At 35.4% G+C, this 13,075-nt stretch overlaps 1 non-coding gene and 1 pseudogene across 1 annotated transcript; both read right to left on the reverse strand.

Annotated features, from left to right (window-relative positions):
- LOC147577466 (non-histone chromosomal protein HMG-14 pseudogene) overlaps window positions 1-13,075 on the reverse strand; it is a 30,107-nt pseudogene that overhangs the window by 6,220 nt on the left and 10,812 nt on the right.
- LOC112850532 (U6 spliceosomal RNA) lies at window positions 6,172-6,275 on the reverse strand. Its single transcript, XR_003222656.1, has one exon. It is a non-coding gene; the product is annotated as a U6 spliceosomal RNA (small nuclear RNA).

Raw genomic sequence — 13,075 nt, forward strand, 5'->3', positions numbered from 1 at the left:
AAGTCTTGGGGCTGAGACAATTACCCCTGCTTGTCCAGAGTGGAGGAGGGATCACAGGGATGGGACACAGGTAAGCTAAGGAGAGGGTACCTTTTTGTGTAGTGATTCATCAAATCTACCCAGCAGATACTGCGTCTGGGTCTATACACCAAGGTTTATAGAGCCTTGTCAGCTCCCTGCTTATATGAAGACTTTTTATTTTATCTAAGAATTTTATTCAGTGTGAAATTTCTTGCATAAATCCTAATGAATTTTTTTTTCCAGGAGCCACATTTATGATAGAAAATAAAACAAGGCTGCTGGTCCAGAGATGCAAATTTAATTATTTTTCACTGATTTTCTTTTTATTTACAAGAATATCCAGAGAGCCTATAATGGGGAATCTTTCTAGGATGTGAGTTTTAAGGGACCTTTTCACCTGCCTGGGATATAGAACACATAAAAAAGAACAAAAATGAAGTATGGGCTTAACTCCAAATGATCATGTTAGACAGTGTCTGTGACCATGAGGTGCTCTGAGTTTGGGGTGAGAAATGGCAGGATAGGATCTAGCTCACCGATTGGCTCCTAAGCCCCTCTCAGCCCTGTGACAACAAGAGATATACGCAAGTCCAATGGCTTGTTGGTACTCCATTCATGCAACATTTTTTTTTTCCAGCCTGTTCTATGTGCCAGGCATTGTTTTAGGCTCTAAGGACATTGTGTGAATGAGATATTTGGACAATGTCTCTGCACTCATGGATATTATTATGGGCAAGAAAGTAAACAAATAAACACTCAATTATTGCATAATGTAATGTCAGGTACTGACAATACTCCAAGGAAAAAAAAAATGAAGTTGCGTAAGGCAATAGAGTAAGAGGGTTGAGGGTTAACATCATGCAGTGTTACATCATGAGTCCTACCTGAGGAGATGACATTTCAACAGACATCTGAAAAGTTGGAAAACTGATAATGTAAATATTTGCAAAAAAATATTGAATTTTTCACTATTCTTATTTGAAAACTGATTTGACCACTGTGTTTCCACAGATACAATATCCTCTCCCTTCTCAAATATTGGTATTTAAGGTCCAGTTGATGATACACTTTGGCTCTTGGTTCGGTCTTGGGAAAAGCCCCCTTTCTGAGTCCAAAGAACCCTTTCTTGACTTTCACTATGCAACTATCAAAAACGTTTTCTCTGTGTTGGGAAAGATAGAATGAATCAATGTGACAAAGTGATTGCATGGGGCTTTTTACAAAATATAAGTCATCCTAGCAGTATTTTTGCAAAAGTTTTCTTTGAACCGAAGTTCTTCTTCCTTCATTTGTTAATGCTTATACTAAAGACTAGAAAAAGTCTATCCCACTGTAATAGGCTCAAATGAGGTTACTGCCCATCATGCCTCCATAAGTGGTCTCTACAGACCCATGCTGAGTGTGGCAGGCAGAACCTCACATCTGGACGCGAGGAGGAGTGAATGGACACCTTGAACTTCCTGAACTTTTTTAAGGCAGTTTTTAGAAATTTTGGTACAAAATACCACATTACATAGCATTTATTATCTTAACCAGTTCTAAGTGTATAGTTGAGGAGTGTTAGATATATTCACATTGTTGTGCAACCAATCTCCAGCGCTTCTTCATCTTATTAAACTTGAACTCTACCCATTAAACAATAACTCCCCATTCTCCCCTCCCCTCAGCCCTAGCAACCACCATTCTACTTTCTGTTTCTATGAATTGGACTACTTTAGATACTGTATGTAAGTAAATTTATACAGGATTTGACTTTTTGTGACTGGCTAACTTTTCTTAGCATAATGTCCTCAAGATTTATCCATGTTGTAGCATGTGTCAGAATATCCTTCCATTTCAAGGCTGAATAATGTTCCACTGTGTGTGTGTGTGTGTGTGTGTGTGTGTGTGTGTGTTTGTATGTATAATATACATACCACATTGGTTAATCCATTCAAGAAGTAGTTTTACTGAGGAATAATAGATACAAAACCAACTCCACACATTTAAAACATTCAATTTTATAAGTTTAGACATATGAAGACAGCCATGAAATCAGTAGTACGATCAAGGTAGTCAACATATCCATGCAAAAGTTCCCTCATGCCCTTTTGTAATCTTCCCTTCTGTTCTTCTCTCTCTCTCCCTTCAGGCAACAACCTGAATTTGCTGTTTGCATATTTTAGAATTGTCATTCGGTATGATTATTTTGAGATTCATCTATGTTATTGCATACATAAACAGTTCATTCTTTTTATCACTGATTAGTATTTCATAGTACCAATATTCAACACTTTATCTATTCACCTGTGACAGATATTTGAGTTGTTTCTAGTTTTTGTAAATCATACATGCGTAAGTATTACAAGTATAATTACAGATACATGAATGCCATGAGCATTCATTTTTAAGTCTTTGTATGGATATTCCTTTATTTTTCTTGGATAAATATCTGGGAATGGAATGGCGAAATCATATGCTAAATGTATGTCTAATTTTTTAAGAAACTGGCAAACTGTTTTTCAAAGTCGTTAAACCATTTCATAGCCCTGCTAATAACATGTAGTACCTCCAGTTCCTCTACGTTCTTGCCAGTACTTGGTATGGTCAGTTTTTTAAATTTTAGTCATTCTAATAGGTGTACAGTGGTATATCACTGGGGTTTTAATTTGCCTTTTTCCTTAATGACAAATTAAGGTGAGAAAAAGAAAAAAATGAGCATCTCTTCATGTGCTTTTTGCTATCTACATATTTTCTCTGGTGAAGTGTCTGTTCACGTCTTTGGTTCATTTTTTATTGAGCCATTTGTTTTCCTATTATTAAGCTTGGAGCTTTTACAAATTTGGACACAAGTCCTTTAGCAAATATATGACTTGCAAAAATTTTCTCCCAGTCTGTGTCTTACATTTTCATTCCGTTAACTGTGCCTTGCCGAAAACAAGTTTTTATTTTGATAAAATCTAATTTATGTATTATGGCCTTCTATCAATGATACTTAAAAAAATTTTTTTTAACGTTTATTCATTATTGAGAGACAGAGAGAGAGAAAGACAGAACATGAGCATGGGAGGATCAGAGAGAGAGAATCCGAAACAGGCTCCGGGCTCTGAGCTGTCAGCACAGAGCCCGCCGGGGCTCAAACTCACAAACTGGAAGATCATGACCTTAGCCGAAGTCAGACGCTTAACCGACTAAGCCACCCAGGCGCCCCCTATCAGTGATACTTTTGATGTCATTTCCAAGAAATGTGAACCTAATCCAAGTTCATAAACATTTTCTTCTGTGTTTTCTTTCTTTCAGAAGTTTTATAGTTTTAAATTCTACATGTAGATTTATTTTTATTTTTTATATAAAGTGTAGATTCAAGTTTTTTCTGTTGCTTTTTGGTTTTGTCTTGTTTTGTTTGTTTTCATTTTAGCATAAGCATGTCCAATTGTTCAAGCATTGTTTGTTGAAAGGCTATTCGTTTTCCATTGACTTGATCTTGCCCTTGGTCAAAAATCAGTTTTCTATTTAGGCGCGTGACTATTTCAGGATTAATTTTGTTCCACTGATTTATTTGCCTATTTTTATGCCAATTATATAACTTGAAGAATAAACTTTAATTATATAATTTGAAGTCTTAAAACCAGAAAATCCTTTCAAAGTTGTTTTAAGTATTCTTAGCCTTTTACATTGCCACATGAATTTTAAAAGTAGCTTGTCAATTTCTTAGAAAATGCTGTTGGGGTTTGGAAGGGCACTGTGTTGCATCTATAGACCAATCTGTCAAAAATTGGTTATAAAAATACTGAATTTTCTGACACATAACATGATATAGGTCTCTTTCTTTATTTTAAAGATTCTTAATTTTAGGGGTGCTTGGGTGGCTCAGTCGGTTGAGCAGCCGACTTCAGCTCAGGTCAGGATCTAACAGTTTGTGAGTTTGAGCCCCGCGTCGGGCTCTGTGCTGACAGCTCAGAGACTGAAGCCTGTTTCAGATTCTGTGTCTCCCTCTCTCTGACCCTTCACCACTCATGCTCTGTCTTTCTCTGTCTCTCGAAAATGAATAAACATTAAAATTTTTTTAAATAAAGATCTTCTTTTATTTCAGCAACATATTATAGTTTTCAGTGTACAGATCTTAAACTTATTTTGTTAGATTTATCCTTAAGTATTTTATAATTTTTGATGCTATTGTAAATAATATTTTATAACTGAAATTTCTGATTTTTACTAATATAGAAAAATAATTAAATTTTGTATAATAAAATTTTATTCTGCAAACTTGATAAACTCACTTATTTGTTCTAGTAGTGTTTTTGTAAATTCCATAGAATTGTATAGACAATCATGTTTTTTCTTTTCCAACTGGATGCCATTTATCTGTGTCTGTCTGTCTGTTTGTCTTTTTATCTTTGACTTATTGCACTGGCTAGGAGAGAGTGAATAGGGCTGGTAAAAGAAAATATTCTTGTATTTTTCATCACCCTAGGGGGAAAGTATTCAATGTTTCAGGAGTAAGCATGGTATTGGCTTCATGTTTTTTTGTAAATATTCATAATAAATTGGGGAGGGTCCCTTGTATTTCTTTTGTGCTGAGAGTTTTTATCAGGAATGGATATTGGATTTTGTCAAATGCTTTATCTGCATTTCATGAGAACATCACATGGTTTTTCTTTTATTTTGTAAATATGATGAATTTTATTGATTGATTTTTTTTTTTTCAACGTTTATTTCTTTTTGGGACAGAGAGAGACAGAGCATGAACGGGGGAGGGGCAGAGAGAGAGGGAGACACAGAATCGGAAACAGGCTCCAGGCTCTGAGCCATCAGCCCAGAGCCCGACGCGGGGCTCGAACTCACGGACCGCGAGATCGTGACCTGGCTGAAGTCGGACGCTTAACGACTGCGCCACCCAGGCGCCCCTTGATTGATTTTTAAATGTTAAAACAAGTTTCCATTCTCAGGATAAACCTCACTTGGATATGACTTATATATGGCAGCATATGATTTACTAAATTTAAAAAATAATTTAAATATTTATACACATGAAAAATATTGGTCTTATAATTTTCCTTCTTCTCAATGTCACTGTGTGGTTTTGGTATCAGTGAATGTTCTCATGGTAGAATTTCTACTGTTTCCTTCTTAACTCATTAGTAGAATTCATTAATAAGATCATCTGAGCCTAGAGTTTTCTTTGTGGACAAATTTTTTTTTTTTGCTGTAAAATAAATCTACTTAGTAACCAGGAGGCTACTTGGTTTATTTTTTGATTTGTGTATTTCAAAGAATTTTTCCATTTCTTATAATTTGCTAAATTTATGACCATAAACTTGTATGTGAAATCTCCTGATTTTCTTTTCAATATATGTAACATCTTTAGTGATGTCACCTCTCTTATTCCTAATATTTATAATATGTATTTTTAAAAATTTTTCCTCTTTAATAAGTCTGGATATTTACCAATTTTACTGATTTCATAAAATCCGTTTTTTTGTTTGTTTTATTGGTATTCTCTATTGTTTTTCTGTTTTCTTTTTCACTAATTTATCCTCTGATGTTTCCTCTTTTTATGTTTTAATTTTCTGATTTTATGGGTGGATTTGAAATCTTTCTTCTCTTCTAACATAATCATCTGGCCCTATGATTTTCCCTCTAAGCAATGCTTTAACTGAATTTCACAAATTTCAATTCATTTTCATTTTCATTCAACTCAAAACACTTTCTAATTTTCCTTTTGATTCCTTCTCTAACCCATGTGTTATTGTAGAGATGTGCTATTTGGTTTCAAAATATTTGGGAATTTTCTCCACTTTTTCATTTTTGTTGAGCTTCAAACCTCATCTTTTGCAGGATTACTTTATAGAAGGCATCATGGACTCATCTCTCAGTATTCTGAAGCTTCTGTATCACTGTTTACATTACCCTTCCTTCCTTCCTTCCTTCCTCCCTTTATTAAAGAGACACAGAGACAGCATGAGCAGAGGAAAGGGGCAGAGAGAGAGAGAGAGAGAGAGAGAGAATCCCAAGAGGGCTCCATGCCTAGCACAGAGCCCAACAGCCCAAGCTTGATCTCACGACCTTGAGATCATGACCTGAGTCAAATTAAAAAATCCGAAGATTAACCAATGGAGGCACCCAGGTGCCTCTCACTGTTTATATCACAAAAGCTTGTTTATTTATTTTAAAAATAGGGAAGGCTTCATGAATTTGCATGTGATCCTTGTTCAGAGGCCATGCTAATCTTTGTATCATTCCAATTTTAGTATATATGCTGAGGATGCAAGCACTGTTTATATTTTAAATTAAAAACAAGGGGTGCCTGGGTGGCTCAGTTGGCTAAGCATCTGACTTTGACTCACCTCACGATCTCTCCCAGCTCGTGAGTTCAAGCCCTGCATAGGGCTCTGTGCTGACAGCTCAAACCTTGCAGCCTGCTTTGGATTCTATGTCCCACTCTCTCTCTGTCCCTTCCCCCACTTGCTCTCTCTCTCTCTCAAAAATACATAAATGTTAAAAAATTTTAAATTAAAAACAAAAGGAGCAGCGGACTTCTACTTCTAGCTATTCTTTTTTTTAAAAATTTTATGTTTATTTCTGAGACAGAGACAGAGCACGAGTGGGGGAGGGGCAGAGAGAGAGGGAGACACAGAATCAGATGCAGGTTCCAGGCTCTGAGCTTTCAGCACGGAGCCCGATGCGGGGCTCGAACTCACAAACCATGAGATTATGACCTGAGCCGAGGTTGGTCACTTAACCAACTGAGCCACCTAGGCGCCCCTACTTCTAGCTATTATGACTGCTATTTTTCTTTCCTACCAAGAAAATGATTAAAGCTGGAATGAATATGTGAAATAGATATTATAAGACATAAGAAAACAGTAAGTGTTTGAAGGCCCATGAAGGAAGTAGTTCCAAGTCAGAAAGAACTTGAGGACCCAAGGTCTTGGAGAGAAGTCATAGCATACACCTTTGGTGTCACACCAATTACCCCAATACACTCATGTTGAAAATATATGTGACTTTCTGCCTAAGATTTTGGTCTTCCTGAGGGAATTCATTTGTCTCATGTGTGGGGAAACTGCAAGCTCTGAATATTCAACTCTCCCAAAGCAGCCTCATCTAGTGATGGCTAAGGAGTTAGTATGGAATTAATGTGGCTTATTTTTTGTTCGGTTAACATATCTCTGAGTCTCAATCTATATTTTCCATAGTTTCAGATCATACTCAGTGTGCCTTCCAGAACAAAATTAGATTCCCTTTGAAAGAAGATAAAAATCCCCAAAATCTCTACTGTTATTCTTTCCATTTTCTCTCTTCTCCTTCTATCCTTTATTCAAAATAGCCATGCATTTCAGGAAGGAAGACCAGATAGACGGAAAACCAATAAAGAAAAACAGACAACAAAAACAGATCCACAAATTATCAGTTTATAATTATTATTAGGCACTGATTTAAAAAGTGATGTAACTACACACTTGATACAAAAGAGGAGAGTAGTAAGGAACAGAAATTCAGGACCAGAGAAAACTTCAAAATTAAAGAGAGACTAAAAGGAAGAAAATACAAAATAAAAGGTAAGAGACTATGGAATATGTGAAAAGGTCCAACACATGTTTAAGTAGAATGGTAGATGGAAAAGAGATAAGGAAATGGAAAGAAGCAATTTCTGAAGAAAGAATGGTCAAGAATTTTCCAAAACTAATGAATGAAAACCCATAATTTAACAAGTTTAGCAAATCCCAGGAAGGACTAATATAAAAAAAAAAATCACATCCCTGAAACTAAAATAAGGGAAGATAATAAATGTAGTCATAGAGGTAGTAAATACTCATTAACTTAAAAAAAAAACAAAACAAAACAGTATGCCAGCAACATATTCCTCAGAAGAAATAAAGACATTGTGCAATTAAACCATTCTTTTTTAAGCTCAAGATCATATTAATAACAGCTTGTGGTGGTGATGGTGGTGGTGCTGTGTGTGTGCTCTTTTGCTAAAATGGCAGAGTTCAGTATTTGTGACAGAAACCAGATGGCCTGCAAAGCTTAAAATATTACTATCTAGCTCTTTATAGAGAAAAATTCTGACCCTTACAGATATTTACTCTTTACAAAGTTAATTAGATGTGATGCCTTAAAAAAATCTTGTCATCAAATAGTTTGAAAGCCATGCTATTTTGTGCCTAGATAGGAGAATAAGGTTAAGGTAAGGGATCTGTGTTGTGGGGCTAGAATTAGATTCTGAAATTAGTGAAGTCTAAGAGATGAGCCCTAGTCATGAACTAGGAGATTCTCTGTTTCTGACTGGCTATTTTCCTGTCTGCAGCTTCTTCTATAAAACAGAAATAGAGTTGCCCTACCTGCTTGTTTTAAGTCTCATATCATTTAACAATTTACATAATGATAATAAAAGAAAAAATATAATAATGAAAATTGTTAGCATCAACACTGCATTCAAATAGGAGAAGATAGGGGTGCCTGGGTGCCTCAGTTGGTTGAGCATCTGACTCTTGATTTCAGCTCAGGTCATGATCCCAGGGTCAGGTGATTGAGCCCCCCATGGGGCTTTGCCCTGAGTGGGGGTCTGCTTAAGATTCTCTCTCTCTCTCTCTCTCTCTCTTTCTCCCTCTTCTCTTCTCCCCCCACTTGCATGCATTCTCTCTAAAATAAAATAAAATAATAAATTAAAATAAAATAGGAATATATATATGTGTGTGTGTGTATATATATATATATATATATATATGGTAGAATGTGAATATAAACCACAAATCTCTACCTAACTTGTAAATTGGTTCTTCTGGTTAATTTATTTCATCCATCTTTGTTGATCTTTTCCACAGTTGATCAGAGTAACTATATAATTAATTTGACCTTTAACAAAATCTCTCATGTTATCTTTTGCTTCTTTGCCTCTCCTCCTCCATTTTTGGACTATCATGATCGGTGCCATTTATTGAGCACTTACTATGTACCATATACTGTATTAAATATATTATACTCAATATTTAATCCCTACAATAATAATATGAAGTACACATTATTATCCTCATTTTACAGAGGAAGACATTTATATAAAAATTATTTAAATATTGTTGTCCAAGTTTGCAAAATTCCTAAGTGGCAGATCTGAAGTTTAAATGCAAGTCTGTTTGAGTTTATAATATTATCATGCATCTTCTCTCTCTCTCTCTCTCTCTCTCTCTCTCTCTCTATGGCACCTGTGTTTAGTATTCATGGCTTATCCTTCTCTGTATTTTCCATGCTAGATAAGTGCTCTGCACAGAGAAAGCCATTATAACAATTAATAAAAATTAGTGAAAATTAGTGCTAACTAGTAATGATAAAATTTTAAAGTAAATAAATTAATACAATAGTTTATTTGGGCTAAAAATTACATAATTCTGTGGTCAGGATAGGTTTAGAAAATACTAGGTTGAACAGATTTCCTTAAAGCAGCACTTTTCAAAAAATTTAAGAAAAAATATGTGCTGTGTATCTGATCGATTTGACGTACTGTGGCATGTAGCATTCACGAAGGGTGTTTGAGCACAGAATTTCTTTTGGTAAACACCTTCTTGGACTTTGGAAAGTTTAAATTAATTTATAAAAAGAAATGGATTTAAAAGCTGGTAATAAGCTGCATTTTTAAGTAATGAAATATTAGATTTTATTCAGCAAGCAAATGAATATTTTCTTCAATTTGGGCATTTTCAGAGCAGAGCATAATTTGCATGAAGTGACAATTTATAAAAACAACATCGCTATTAAATTTGACCTTTTGACTTTTTGAACAAATTCCTCATTAAAGCTTATGGACTACGTTTTATATTAAATACAAAAACAAAGATATCCTTAATGAGGTGCTGGGAGAGGGACAGGAAGACCTAACACAGCTTAATTTGCTCAGAAATTGTGAGGAATGAATGGGGTACAAACCAGTAATTACCACTGTTTGGGGAAAAAACTTGAGCGAGTGATCATTCCGTCTAAGTCTGTGACATAATTCCATCTTGGATATAAAAACTCCAATGATATGAATTTATGCTAATTACCTCCCAGTTTAATAGGATTCCATGTGCTGGAGTAATTGGAAATTTATATTGAAACTTCAATGGTGTAATCAGTTATTTTGAGTAACAATATGATCATCTTAAAAACAAGTGATCAGGATATGTGTATTTGATTTCACTGATGACTGAATCAAGTGATGGTTTTAGTATGGTATGAGGTTAGCCTTAGACATTTGCTATATTGTGAGCTAAAAATGGAAAGACCAAGTATGGGGTGGTGGTGAGGCCAAAACTCTGTATAGCAATAACACTGTACAAAATCTGTGATAGCAGGTACAAATCCTATTTATATATACATTCACTTCGTTTAATCAGATGTAGTCATCTGTGTCTGCATAGCATGCTGGACCCAAACTAACTCTCCCTAGGTGCTTCTGATTTTAATTAGGGGTGTATGTGCTGTCTTGGCCTCTACAAAACTCAATGATTTAGAGGGAGAAAGAGAGAACTAGAACAATGGGTAGAATATTGCCTGTGGTGGTAAGCTTTATGGCAGAGTAAGACAAAACAAAAAGTAGAGGGTCAGAAAGACTTTCCAGGGGAAGTAATACCTGAACTATGACTTGAAGAATGAGTGGGAATCAATGAAGCAGAAAAGGGGAATAAGAAAGTGAGAAAGCAAAGGCTTTGGGAGAAATTCCTAGGGGGGAGAAATGTGCTAATAGAAAGATATTACAGAGATGGGTATATTTGAGGATCTCCAAGTAATTTAATATGGCTTAGAAGAGAGTAGGTACTGTGACAGTTAATTTCATGTGTCAATTTGACTAGGCCATAGTACCCAGATTTTTGGCCAGACAATATTCTAGATGTTTCTGTGGAAGTACTTTTTAGATGAGATTAACGTTTAAATCAGCACACTACACTATAAGTAAAGCAGGGTACTCTCCGTTTCATGGGTGGGCCTCATCCAATCAGTTGAAGGCGTTAATTAAAAAAAGAGTGACCTCCCTTGAAGAAAAGAGAATTCTAACACAAACCATCTTTGGACTCAAATGGCAACTCCTTCCTGGTCTCTAGCCTGCCGGCCTACGCTGCAGATTTTGGACTTTCCAAGGCTCCATAACTGCATGAGCCAATTCTTTGAACTCTTTTTCTCTATACCTTTTATTGATTCTATTTCTCTGGGGAAATAGATTAATTGACTAACACAGACAAATATAGGAGAGAAGTAAAAGATGAAAGGCAATGGAGAATGATCAAATCATTTTTGTTCTTTTGTTCTTTTTATTTTTTACTGACATATAACACACACAGTGAAAAGTAAACATTTATGCATGTTAATTGTCTTTGTAGAAATTCATATGAACACTTACATGTAATCAGGACCTAGGTAGAGACATGGAACATTGCCACCCCCCTCTCCCAGATCCTATCCCAAATTCCCATGAGTAACCACAGTTGACTTCTAAGAGTTTCACACGTTTTTGAATTCTGATTGAATGCTTATACATACAAGCATCTTATTGCTATATACTTTAGTTTGCCTTTTCACATTGCTGTATAATATTTCATTGTGTTCATATGCCACAATCTTTTCATCCATCCTAAAGGTAGACGTTTAGGTAGTCTCTAATTTTTAGCTTATTTGTATAGAGATGTTACGCATGTTGAGTATATGTCTTTTGGTGAATAGAGGAATGCATTTCTGTTGGTTATTATCCACAGAAGTGGAGTTGCTGGATTATAGTATATACTATATACCCTGTAGAATCACAGGAATGTAACTGATCAAACTAGTCTTTTATTTTATTATTTTATTTTTAATGTCTATTTATTTTGAGAGAGAGAAACAGAATGTGAGTGGGGGAAGGGCAGAGAGAGAGGGAGACACAGAATCTGAAGCAGGCTCCAGGCTCTGAGCTGTCAGCACAGAGCCCAATGTGGGGCTCGAACTCACAAGCTGTGAGATCATGACCTGAGCCGAAGTCAGATGCTCAACCGACTGATCACCCAGGCACTGCTAAACTAGCCTTTTAGATAGATCTTTCACATAGGAAGTAAAAGAATGGATGAAAGAATGATGAGAATAATCTAGGTGAGAATTGCTTAAGGCTTGAACTTATGCATGTAAGTGAGATAGAAATTAAGAGATGGATGTGAGAGCTATTTAGAAGGGGAAATGGTTGGAATTGATGGCCTAATTAGACATGGGTGTGAGGCCAGGATGGCTTCCATGTGTCTAGCTGGGTGAATACCGGTGCCATTTGTGGAGAACATTTCCTAGGTTTGTGTATCAATTGGAATGCATTCTAATAATTATGTATGTTAACACCTACATAGAGTAAAAACAGTGCAGGGTTCGAGCTTATCTCTGTCATTTAGGACTCCTATGCTGTTGGGCTAGTTATTTCACATGTAAGAGACAGTTTCTTCACCTGTAACACAGGGATGGTAATATACATCTTCCATGAGTCAATGAGGTCAGGTATGTGAAACATATATCTATTAATACATAGTGATTTTAAGTAATAGCCATTATTATTATTATGCTTTTTATTTGTTTAATTTATTATTATTATTTCATGCTTTTTTCCTCCACTTATATTCTCAAATAAAGAGGAGACACCACCTTTTCCTCCCCGTCGACAATTTACCTTAAAATGTGAGCATTTAGATGTTAACTAAAAAAATTGACGTTGTATGTACCAATCTCTAACAAGGCCCAATCATTGCCCGAAAGTAGCTTCTGATTTAAAGCAAGGTTTTTTGCACTGGTGTCTGATATAATTCTGTTTTTTGCCATTGCCAGACTATTCAATTTTAATGATATTATCTGCCATTTTCACCCCATTTATGAATATCTATCAATCTCTAGCTATCATCTATCTACTTTTATAAAGCCATTTTTCAGATTATATACATAAGGTTATGGATAATTAATATATGGTAATACGTATTAATAATAATAAATTATTATTCGCACTTATCACTTATGAGTATGCTTTCACAGTGTAATGAAAAGCCAGCTTTTCTTTTAATCAAGTTTGTTTTAATAATAGGTACATTCATATTAC

This window comes from Puma concolor, chromosome C2 (genome assembly GCF_028749965.1).
Source record: "Puma concolor isolate L17-30 chromosome C2, mPumCon1.1.hap2, whole genome shotgun sequence".
Taxonomy (NCBI): Eukaryota; Metazoa; Chordata; class Mammalia; order Carnivora; family Felidae; genus Puma; species Puma concolor.